At 38.6% G+C, this 9,447-nt stretch overlaps 2 long non-coding RNA genes across 2 annotated transcripts; one reads left to right on the forward strand and one right to left on the reverse strand.

Moving 5' to 3' along the window:
- The first annotated feature begins 1,431 nt into the window (after nucleotides 1-1,431).
- Nucleotides 1,432-3,542, forward strand: LOC121908534. The gene is made up of 3 exons (XR_006099259.1): nucleotides 1,432-1,501; nucleotides 2,766-2,962; nucleotides 3,301-3,542. It is a non-coding gene; the product is annotated as an uncharacterized LOC121908534 (long non-coding RNA).
- Nucleotides 3,543-3,558: 16 nt separating this feature from the next.
- On the reverse strand, nucleotides 3,559-4,937 carry LOC121908535. The gene is made up of 2 exons (XR_006099260.1): nucleotides 4,851-4,937; nucleotides 3,559-4,384 (listed from the first exon to the last, which is right to left on the reverse strand). It is a non-coding gene; the product is annotated as an uncharacterized LOC121908535 (long non-coding RNA).
- Between the last annotated feature and the right edge of the window lie 4,510 nt (nucleotides 4,938-9,447).

Below are 9,447 nucleotides of genomic sequence, written 5' to 3' on the forward strand. Positions count from 1 at the left end.
CATTTTAACTCGCAGGTCCTTTGACAGTTCTTTTGCTTTCCTCATGGCTCAGTATCCAGTAAAGTCAAAGCAGCCCTGGATTAAATGTGCAGGGTTCTCTCAAGATCTAAGAAACTCTGACCATTTATACACAGACACTAATTACATCAAAGACGTCACAGGTGTGGAAACTTACCCCTCATAGCCATTTAAACGTGTGTGTGTGTCAACTTGTGTGTATATTATCAGTCCAAATATTCAAGGGAATGTAAACTTTTGATCAAAGCCATTTGGGTGATTTCAGTTAAAAAGGACACACAATTATGTGAAAATAAATGGCTTCACCTGACCACTATCCCTAAATAAAAGAAAATGTTTCAGCATGATCAGTCATATTTTCCAAAAATGACAAATATTTCACAATTCTGCCAGGGTATGTAAACTTATGAGCACAACTGTATATATATATGTATACATATACATACATACATATATATATATATATATATATATATATATATATATATATATATATATATATATATATATATATATATAGTACTACTACCACTGTATAGAAATGAAGAAAACTTTTTCCGGGGGGTATCATTTTTGAGCTGCCACTCTGCACTTTCTTGTTCACTGTTGAATACAAGTCCAATATTTCCTGGCCTTTAGCTCTAGTTTGGTCCACAGTCTCTTGGTCATTCAATTTTCTTTTCAGAAACAGGTATTAAAAAACAACAAATGAGTGATTATTAGATATTTTGACATACAAAAATTAGCTAGCTACTAGCTATAGGTCTTCCTCAGGTGTCAGTCTCTTAGGCTAGCCTGTTAGCCTAACCCCACTAAGTTAGTGGAAATGTTGTCTAGTGGAGACACTGTCTGGGATTTCTTCACCTCCACGTTGGTCATAGACTTTTTCAACAGCAGCCATTTTGACATGAAAAAGGTAAACACAGGTATTAGCTACTAATCACAATAATTAAGGCTCTCTACCTAAATATAACAGAACCTTCATTAATGTCATTAGTAACATCTGTGTTTACCTACTTTTTCAGGTCAAAATGGCTGCTGTTGAAAAAGGTCTATTATAGAAGTCCGTCTCATCGTGGATTATCCTTTAAATACTGTATATATGTAACTCACTTAATTTAGAAATTTAGCATTTGGAGGAGTTTCCCTCTCAGTGGTCACTGAAGAATATTCATTGAGAAAAGTTTGGAAATAAACACTAGTGGTTATTTGACTTGTGAATTTCTTGACAGGTCTCGGCTCATAGTCTGTACACAACTAACTACACAAATGCGGCCTTGTTTCTTGGAGCATCTAGTGTTTCCAGCACATTTGACCTTACTCCAAGAGGTCACGATGAGTTTCACTGTGAAAACGAGACCTCATCAGCTTCAAATGTCAGGAGCCAACGCTCTTCATTCATGCCAACACCTGCGACCGCTAGTTCAACTACAGAGTCGACAGCCTCAATCCCCCCCAGAGCCTCTGTCTCTACATTTCAAAGGTAACGTTAGCCTAAATCACTTGTTAAATGACGGTGAATTTATCATTTCAAATTTACCAATTGCACGGCAGAAAGTAAAAGTAAAATATACTTAGATGATATGATCATAACAACTCCAGTTGCCATGTAATAATAATTAATACTACTTGTCGTACATTTCATTTACATTATTATACACATTTTAACATTTTTCCCCACACTCTCATGACCTCACCAAGGAAGTGGCAGAGGTCATGTTTTTAGTCTGTCTGTCTGTCTGTCTGTCTGTCTGTCTGTCTGTCTGTCTGTCAGCAAGATTACACCAAAGGTCCTGCATGGATTTAAATGAAACTTTGGGCCAAATCCACAAAGAATGGATTGCACCCACTAATAGCACATGATAAAATAAAATGAATGGAGGCAAATGGCTGCTGATTGACTTTCATTCAGAGCAACAATTACAAGATTTCAACATTGGAAAATGTTTTGCTGTTGCTACTGAGATCATTTTCAGTTGCTGCTGGGATTAATCTTACTCTTGAAATAGTATTTTTATAGGTGAGTTGTAACACTGGTGTCTTCGACACTTTGCTTCTTATCCTCCTTATAATGTCACTTAATCAAACATGGCGGTGAGGTGCATAAAACATCTAGCTCATCTGGCTCCTTGGTGGAGTTCTGCGCTCTACTGAGTGCATTTTCTAGTTATTGTTGATATACAAAATACATAAGACCATTAACCATTGCTAGGATTATGAATCCCCTGTGTGTCATAGCAATTATTTCAATATAATATTCTTCAGATCAGTGTAACTTGCTGAGGTGGTTGGTGGGAGGTTGAGTCCCAGCAGAATGGATGTGGTCTGTTTTGTAGAATGTGAGGCTACCCTTCAGGGGATCTGCATACATTCTGTATATATAGTGGCTCCTATAATGTTTGGGACAAAGATTTATTTGGTTCTCAGGGTTTCCCGTATATTAACACCTTGGCAGGCTGCCAGGGTACCAGCTCCCCTGCCAAAGTATCTGAGAGACTGTCAATAATAAAAAAAGAACATATTACCATAATCAGAGATGGAAATTGAGCTTGTCCCCACCCCCCACTTGGCCAAGCTACATACATAAATAAAAAGCCTTGCTTTTGTTATTTACTTGTTGTTGTTTTTTTCCCCATTTTCTAATCTTTAATACAAAAGGTTAGACTTCCACCCCACCACCACTACCAAAACTGATAGAACACAACCATTACATATTGATTATTCGATTATGTTTTTCGTTGCAACAGTGGAAATGATGATGATGCTGCAGGCATTGGAGAGGTCACTGAGAGAATAGAAGAGCTTGTGCTGGCATCACAGAGCCTACTGGATGTCGCTGCAGCAATCAGAGAGCTCATCAGTTTGGCTGCCACTCAAAGAGTCATCTTGACTCCTTCCCAGCTACATACCATCAAGCAAGGGTTCTGCTGTGTTGTTTGTTTGAGTAAGTATGCAATATATACTTATTGTCCTATATGTAAAATAATTTTGGATCCATTTTATTTAGGGTGTGCCAGAATTTGAGATTTCCAAATACACATACAGTTTTACATTCGCTAACCAAGGCTAGCTGTGTCTCATGCAGTACAATGAATTACATGTACTGATGCAGACCTTTGTGTGACAGCCCATGGTGTAATGATACAATAAAGAAAGTTTTAAAAGAATTTAAGTTGAGTAAAAAGAAAACACTATCACCAAGTAGGCCTACATCAAGATCACTTTAAGGACAGATGGGGACACACATAGAGAATGACTATTTTCTCTCATTTTGTTTTTTAGATTTGATCGAGGAGCCAGTCTTCGCACAGTGTTGCCGAAGCATTATTGGCTGCAAAACATGTGTGGAACGGTGGCAGCAGACCTTTGTGCACTGTCCAAAATGTAGAGGGAACACCGCAGAAAACAACATCTTTGAAGTTACTGGTCTTTTAGAGGCATTTTCTGTTCTGAGATCCCTTTTTGAGGATTTGTAATATCTGTAGATGTCCAGCTTACTGACATAACAAATATCACAAATAATAAACTGGACCAACTTCATGAGCTTGTTCTCCATGTATCTTTACTGCTCCTTCTCCTGTACAGCAACACCGAACTTAATGCTTCCGCCTACATCATCCTATATGACATGCGCACTCAACATCAAGATAATACATTGACAGGATCTTCTGATACTAACTGTCATTGTCTCTGTGAATATTTACTGTAAACAACTTTAACTTAACATTCTAGTAACCCATATGCTTTCATACTCTTTTCCCAGTATTTCCACAACTAAAATAATAAACATTTTCTTCCTTTTACTGAATCTTCAACAGAAATATCAAAGACAACAAAACATCTTTGTATCACACTGTTCACTGTCCAACCTACTCCTGACAGCTATGGGGTATAGATTTTCTATTTAACAAGCTTACAAGTCAACTGAAACATTTCCCATGTTATCATTAACAGTGCACCTATCTTATCATCCTCCTTTTCCAAAAAAAAAAAAACTCTCACAGTCCATAGACTTCACAAATCCAGCCTGATTGCTGGTTTGCTCCCTCTGCCAGAGCAAGTAACATTATTATTCCCCTGTGTGAGAGTGACCAGTGTCTCTGTAGCTCAGGTCACCTCAGTGTCCCTATCCTCTTCAGGTTAGGTTTCAGATTATCTTTCAAGGTCCCTATTTGAAGAGGACTAACATACACATACACTGATCTTTATTCGTCTGAAATAATCAGCTCTTGAGAAAACATTAAGATCCAAAAGAAAACTTGATTGGCTTATAAATGAACCTACACAATATCAGAAATTTGTCCAGGTGATCAAATTCAAGTCTCAACTCTGTGTATTTTATGGTCTCAAACTGGTGGTCTCGCTTCTATCAAAAACAAAAACAGAGTCAAAACAATTACAGTTATACATTTGTATATTCTGTACACCTATGTAAAAATATATAAGACATCATTAAATGCTATTATTTGCTGACTGTACAGTCTCTTCCAAAGAAAAAAATGCTGTGTGTGTGGGGAAGATGAGATAAATTGTGAAGTTATACTTTGTATTACTTGTTACTGTTTCATACTGTAAAAACTGATCAGTGCCTCATCACATAAATATCACCTTAAGGGGAGGTGAGATTATAAGAGAATGCAGGTTTATAGTGATAATTACCTGATTTTTCTGCTACACATGCCACATATTTATCAGACATAACTAGCTTACTTGTTAAGCTTAACGGAGGACTATTGCCTAAGTTAGGCTGGCTGTACTGAGATGTTTAATAGTAGTTTAATTTCACAACAGTGTCAAGCAATGACAGGGTTTAGGACAAAGATTATCGTTACCTGGCTGTCACCAGTGAAGGCACGACAGGAGACGTGGATCACGCTGCTCTGCAAGGCGCTCGATCTGCATGCTGCAACCAGTGGCTGTGACAGGTCGAAGAAGGAGGGGCAGAATTAGAATTTAAATGCAATTGTCAGGCATTAAAACACGCTTTTAATTGAAAATTGATATCATGGGCCAAATTTAAAAACTAAAATGTAAAATCAGAAAAAGAAAATGAAAGAAATGTCTTGCTAAAAGGGCACTTATCTAGTCAAAGGCCAAAAGGGCAGGTGCTTGAGCACCACCTGGTGTCTACATGAGCATCTGCATGCATAAGATGTACTTGATATGAAAGACAGACAATATTGAGATGTGAATCATGCAAGTCTTTTTCTCTTGTTTGTCCATTCTTATTCCATCAGGTTGTTAAGGAGAAAACTCTGTGCCCAGCAAAAGAACTCCTGCTTTTCTTTTGTTTCTACTGTTCATTTATTCTTTTGCTCCTTATATCTCCTAAAGGTTGAGGTTAGGAGAAACAGGTCAGAGTTCAGTATTCTCCAAATAAGAAAATGATTTATTTCTGATGAGATAAAGAAATGGCTATTGTGAGCAGCAAAATAAAACAAAAAACAGCTAAACTGTGAAGCAGGAAGTTGAAAATGTGACCACTGTTCTTATTGACATCACGGTTTTAGTGATATTAACATTTATCTTTACCAATCACCCATGGCCACCAATTAATTGATCTTGTTATTAATTTATATTCTATAAGTTCAAATAGAGCAAATGTCTTTTCATATATTGCGCTGAGTTGTGGTTATGTGATAGAGCAATTCCGCTTTGTATGGCACAAAGTCATTGTTCACTGCTCTACAGAACAAGCTTGAAATGTCTGAATATTTCTCTCCAAACTGATTCTCAACTGTAAGTTTGTCCTGTTCAGTTGAAAACGGATCAACTCCAAGAGTCGAATGTGTTGTCAGTGAGGATCCAGCTGTTGGCTGTAAAGGTCTGCTGCTTCAACTGAACAAGGCAACAGCTCCAGTACACACACAAACACACATACACAGTCCAGCACTACACCTGACCTAAACTCTGCTCATGTGACACCAATCTGTCTCTAATGAGGAAGAGAGGAACAGTAAAGACGAAGCTTATGTTTTCTTTCTGTTTGAAGGCTTTGGGAGTTTGAGCTTGAGGATTTTGATGCCGACATGGAGCCTCTTCTGAAGCTGGTAAGATCAGATCCTGAAAAGACTTGACAGTAACACTTTACAGGTCCATCAATTTTATTCTAATACTGGACAATTTCTGAGTAATTTGCATGTTTTTATCTTACAGAGAGCTGGTGCTGGTGCTGGTGCAATTTGGTACAAATTATAGGAAAAAACAGAAAAAAGCGTTAAGTTGGTTTATTGCCGACTCATTATATTTGGGTTCATACGTAGTTGTTAATTTGCATTGCTAAGTTTTCAGTGTGTAGTTTTGTGTGTCAAATGATATATCATCATATCAGGTTGTTTTTTATATAGTTTTTAAGAAATAATCCAACACACTAATATACAGTTTCATACACAAATCTAACATTGTAAAAACAAACTGTTTAATACCTGCAAATTACTCTGAAATTAGTATAAAATTAAGGGACCTGTAAAATAAAGAGTTAATTGTTACATTACACTTGATTTATTCTGTAAATATGTCAATCTGCTCATCGTATCTGATTCCTTGTTTCAGGTGTTTGAGGTGAACACCAGCATGAAGATGAGAGATGTTGAGTTTGAAGCCAGAAGGCTCCTCAACTCTCCAGAGACCATCTCTCCTCAGTTTAAGTGAGTCATATTTCACACATTTGTCACCAGTTACAGTACAGTGGTTGTGATGTCTCTGTGGTGTTCTGAAGTGTTTTTAAAAAACTTTGAATGACTGTAATCTACAGACATCCCAAGATCATCAGCCATGCTGTCCCAGCAGCTCAGCATAATGGCGGTTGGAGTTACACAGGCTGTTGTGGACCGGGTCTCCACCACTCTGACCACCATGCTTCGCCTGGTCACTTTCTCTCACTCCATCAGAGATGAGTTACAGTACAGTGGTTGTGATGTCTCTGTGGTGTTCTGAAGTGTTTTTAAAAAACTTTGAATGACTGTAACCTACAGACATCCCAAGATCATCAGCCAGGCTCATCAGTACTCCAGCAGCAGGAGGCCTCCTGCTCCAAACTGTTCAGCCAACTGGAGGTGGTGATGGAGGTGCTCGTTCAGGGATTTTGGTTGCTGCCTTCAAACACCTCCTTTAACATGCCGTCCCAGCAACTCAGCACAATGGCGGTTGGAGTTACGCAGGCTTTTGTGGACCGGGTCTCCACCACTCTGACCACCATGCTTCATCAGGTCACCTTCTCTCACTCCATCAGAGATGATGTGTTCCTGTCTATCCAGGAGAAGGTTTGAGAGGGTTACACTCCAGGGGTCCTAGTGAACAGGCTGAACTGCTTTGCAACAGAGATGCTGAACACCATCACCAATGTTGCATCTCCTCCAGCTGAAGCTCCAGTCGCTTCAGTCCTGGATGATAAGAGTTGAACAAAGGGTCCAACAGAGAACTAGACTCTGCTGTGGTTTCTCCTCCTCCACCCTCCCTGACGCCTCCAGCTGAAGCTCCAGTTGCTTCAGTCCTGGATGGTAAGACTTTGAACAACGAGCCCATCAGAAAACCAGACTCTGCTGTGGTTTCTCCTCCATCTCCAATGACACCTCCAGATGAAACTCTTTCAGCCCTGGAGAATGAGAAAATGAACAAAGAGCCCACCAGAAAACCAGTCTTGGCTGTGGTTTCACCTCCTCCACCTCCTCTGACTCTGGTCCAGTCAAAATGAAGAAGAAGGGTTGAGTCAGACACTTCCTGAGCTGGTTCAGAAAAACTTTCTGCTGCTACTGCTGCTGCTGCTGCTGCCTAAAGATGAGGACTGAAACTGTTCCTCTGTTTGTTTATTGCTTTGTCCATATTGTTAATGTTTCTGTTAAAAACAATAAATTCATTGATGTAATAATTAAGTATTCATCTATTGTGATTTAATGCAACAGGTGTAAGTTGGATTCACTGTACTTTTCAATAGCTTGGTCTTTATAAAAGTGTAAGTTATAATTTATCTGAATGAGAAGTTGGAAAAATCAGATCTGAAACAAACAAACATTTTTCAGGTAGACTTAAACAAACAGAAACCAGAAATAACATGAAATCAAGGAGTCTGACTGATACCAGATTTTTTGGGCCAACATTGACTTCTGAGAGACTCAAAACCTATATAAAATCTCTTCTAGTGGACAACCTTTTTGTACTTCTTGGCCCATTTATCATCCTTGCTCTACATAAATGAACAGAAAAGATAACAAATGAGAGACACTGAGACGAGATAACATCTGAGGCACAGGGAAATGGATCCACCATCACCCTTGATCCAGTTTTTTGGAGAAATATTTAGCCTAACTTTTATCAGGAATGTCTCTGCTGTGATGTGTCCTAAAACTGGAAACATTGAAACATTCTAATTTAGTGTTTGAGTTTAAAAAAGTACTTAGCTGATTAAAAACTAGTTTCTCTAAAATTTTGCTTAACAATGGGAGACCTGACATCAGTCTAAAATTGCTGGGTGTTAAAATATCCAGGTGTCCATTCTTTAAAAGAGGTTTTACCAAAGCAGTGGTGATTTTTGAATCTGTGACATCACCACCAATACAAATATAAAACCTTCATGGATCAAAAATTCATAATGAGTCATAATTTGTCTTCTTTGCCATTTAAGGGGGTGTTGTGTCAACAGTTTTACAGACATCTCTTTTATAATGGCCAGGACTCCCTGGAAGAAAAGATCTTGTATGTCAATGGGACCTTCCTGGCTAAATGAAGGATAAATATAAAATTATGTGGAAGTATGGGGAAAATGCTTTTTCACTGCAATACCACAAGTGGCCACTGGGAAAAGTTGTAGTGTAAGTGAGGTCCATTGAGAAGTTTAAAGCATGGCTGTAAACTGAAGCTATTACAGTGAAGTTCACAGTTCAGGCCCAAATCAACTTGGCAGCGAACTGTGAGAGCTGAGTTAAAGGAGATAGTCCTAATAATACTTGCCTTAACCATGTTTTAACCACATTTTTTTCTCCCTTGTCATACCAGGGCCTGCTAATCAACAACAAGGGTGCTGGCAATCTCTTTGATCAGCAGATTTAACAGGTTCAGGAGTCATCTGGAGGTATTTTCAGTGTTATTTTGTTCCAACAAATGTATTGTAAAATTGTACATTCATAGCTGGAGCAGGATGATTTGACAACCACACAGACATAGCAAATTACATTTTTTGAAGTATTCTCTGCCAGAGCGCTGTGTACACCATATGTGTGACATGAGGAAGCTTAGCAAACAAGTACACCCTCCAGAAAACAATACCAACTGTGAATTAAAGCTGCAAGCAGCGATGATCGGGCCCTCTGAGGTCTTTTATTGCGGGCATGCAGATGTGTTCAGGACCAGGCTCCTATCGGACGTTGCACAAACGACTTACATATCACTTCCTGTGGTCACTATGTGGCACTAGAGAACAACCACTAATTATAC

Source organism: Thunnus maccoyii, chromosome 12 (genome assembly GCF_910596095.1).
Source record: "Thunnus maccoyii chromosome 12, fThuMac1.1, whole genome shotgun sequence".
In the NCBI taxonomy this organism is placed as follows: domain Eukaryota; kingdom Metazoa; phylum Chordata; class Actinopteri; order Scombriformes; family Scombridae; genus Thunnus; species Thunnus maccoyii.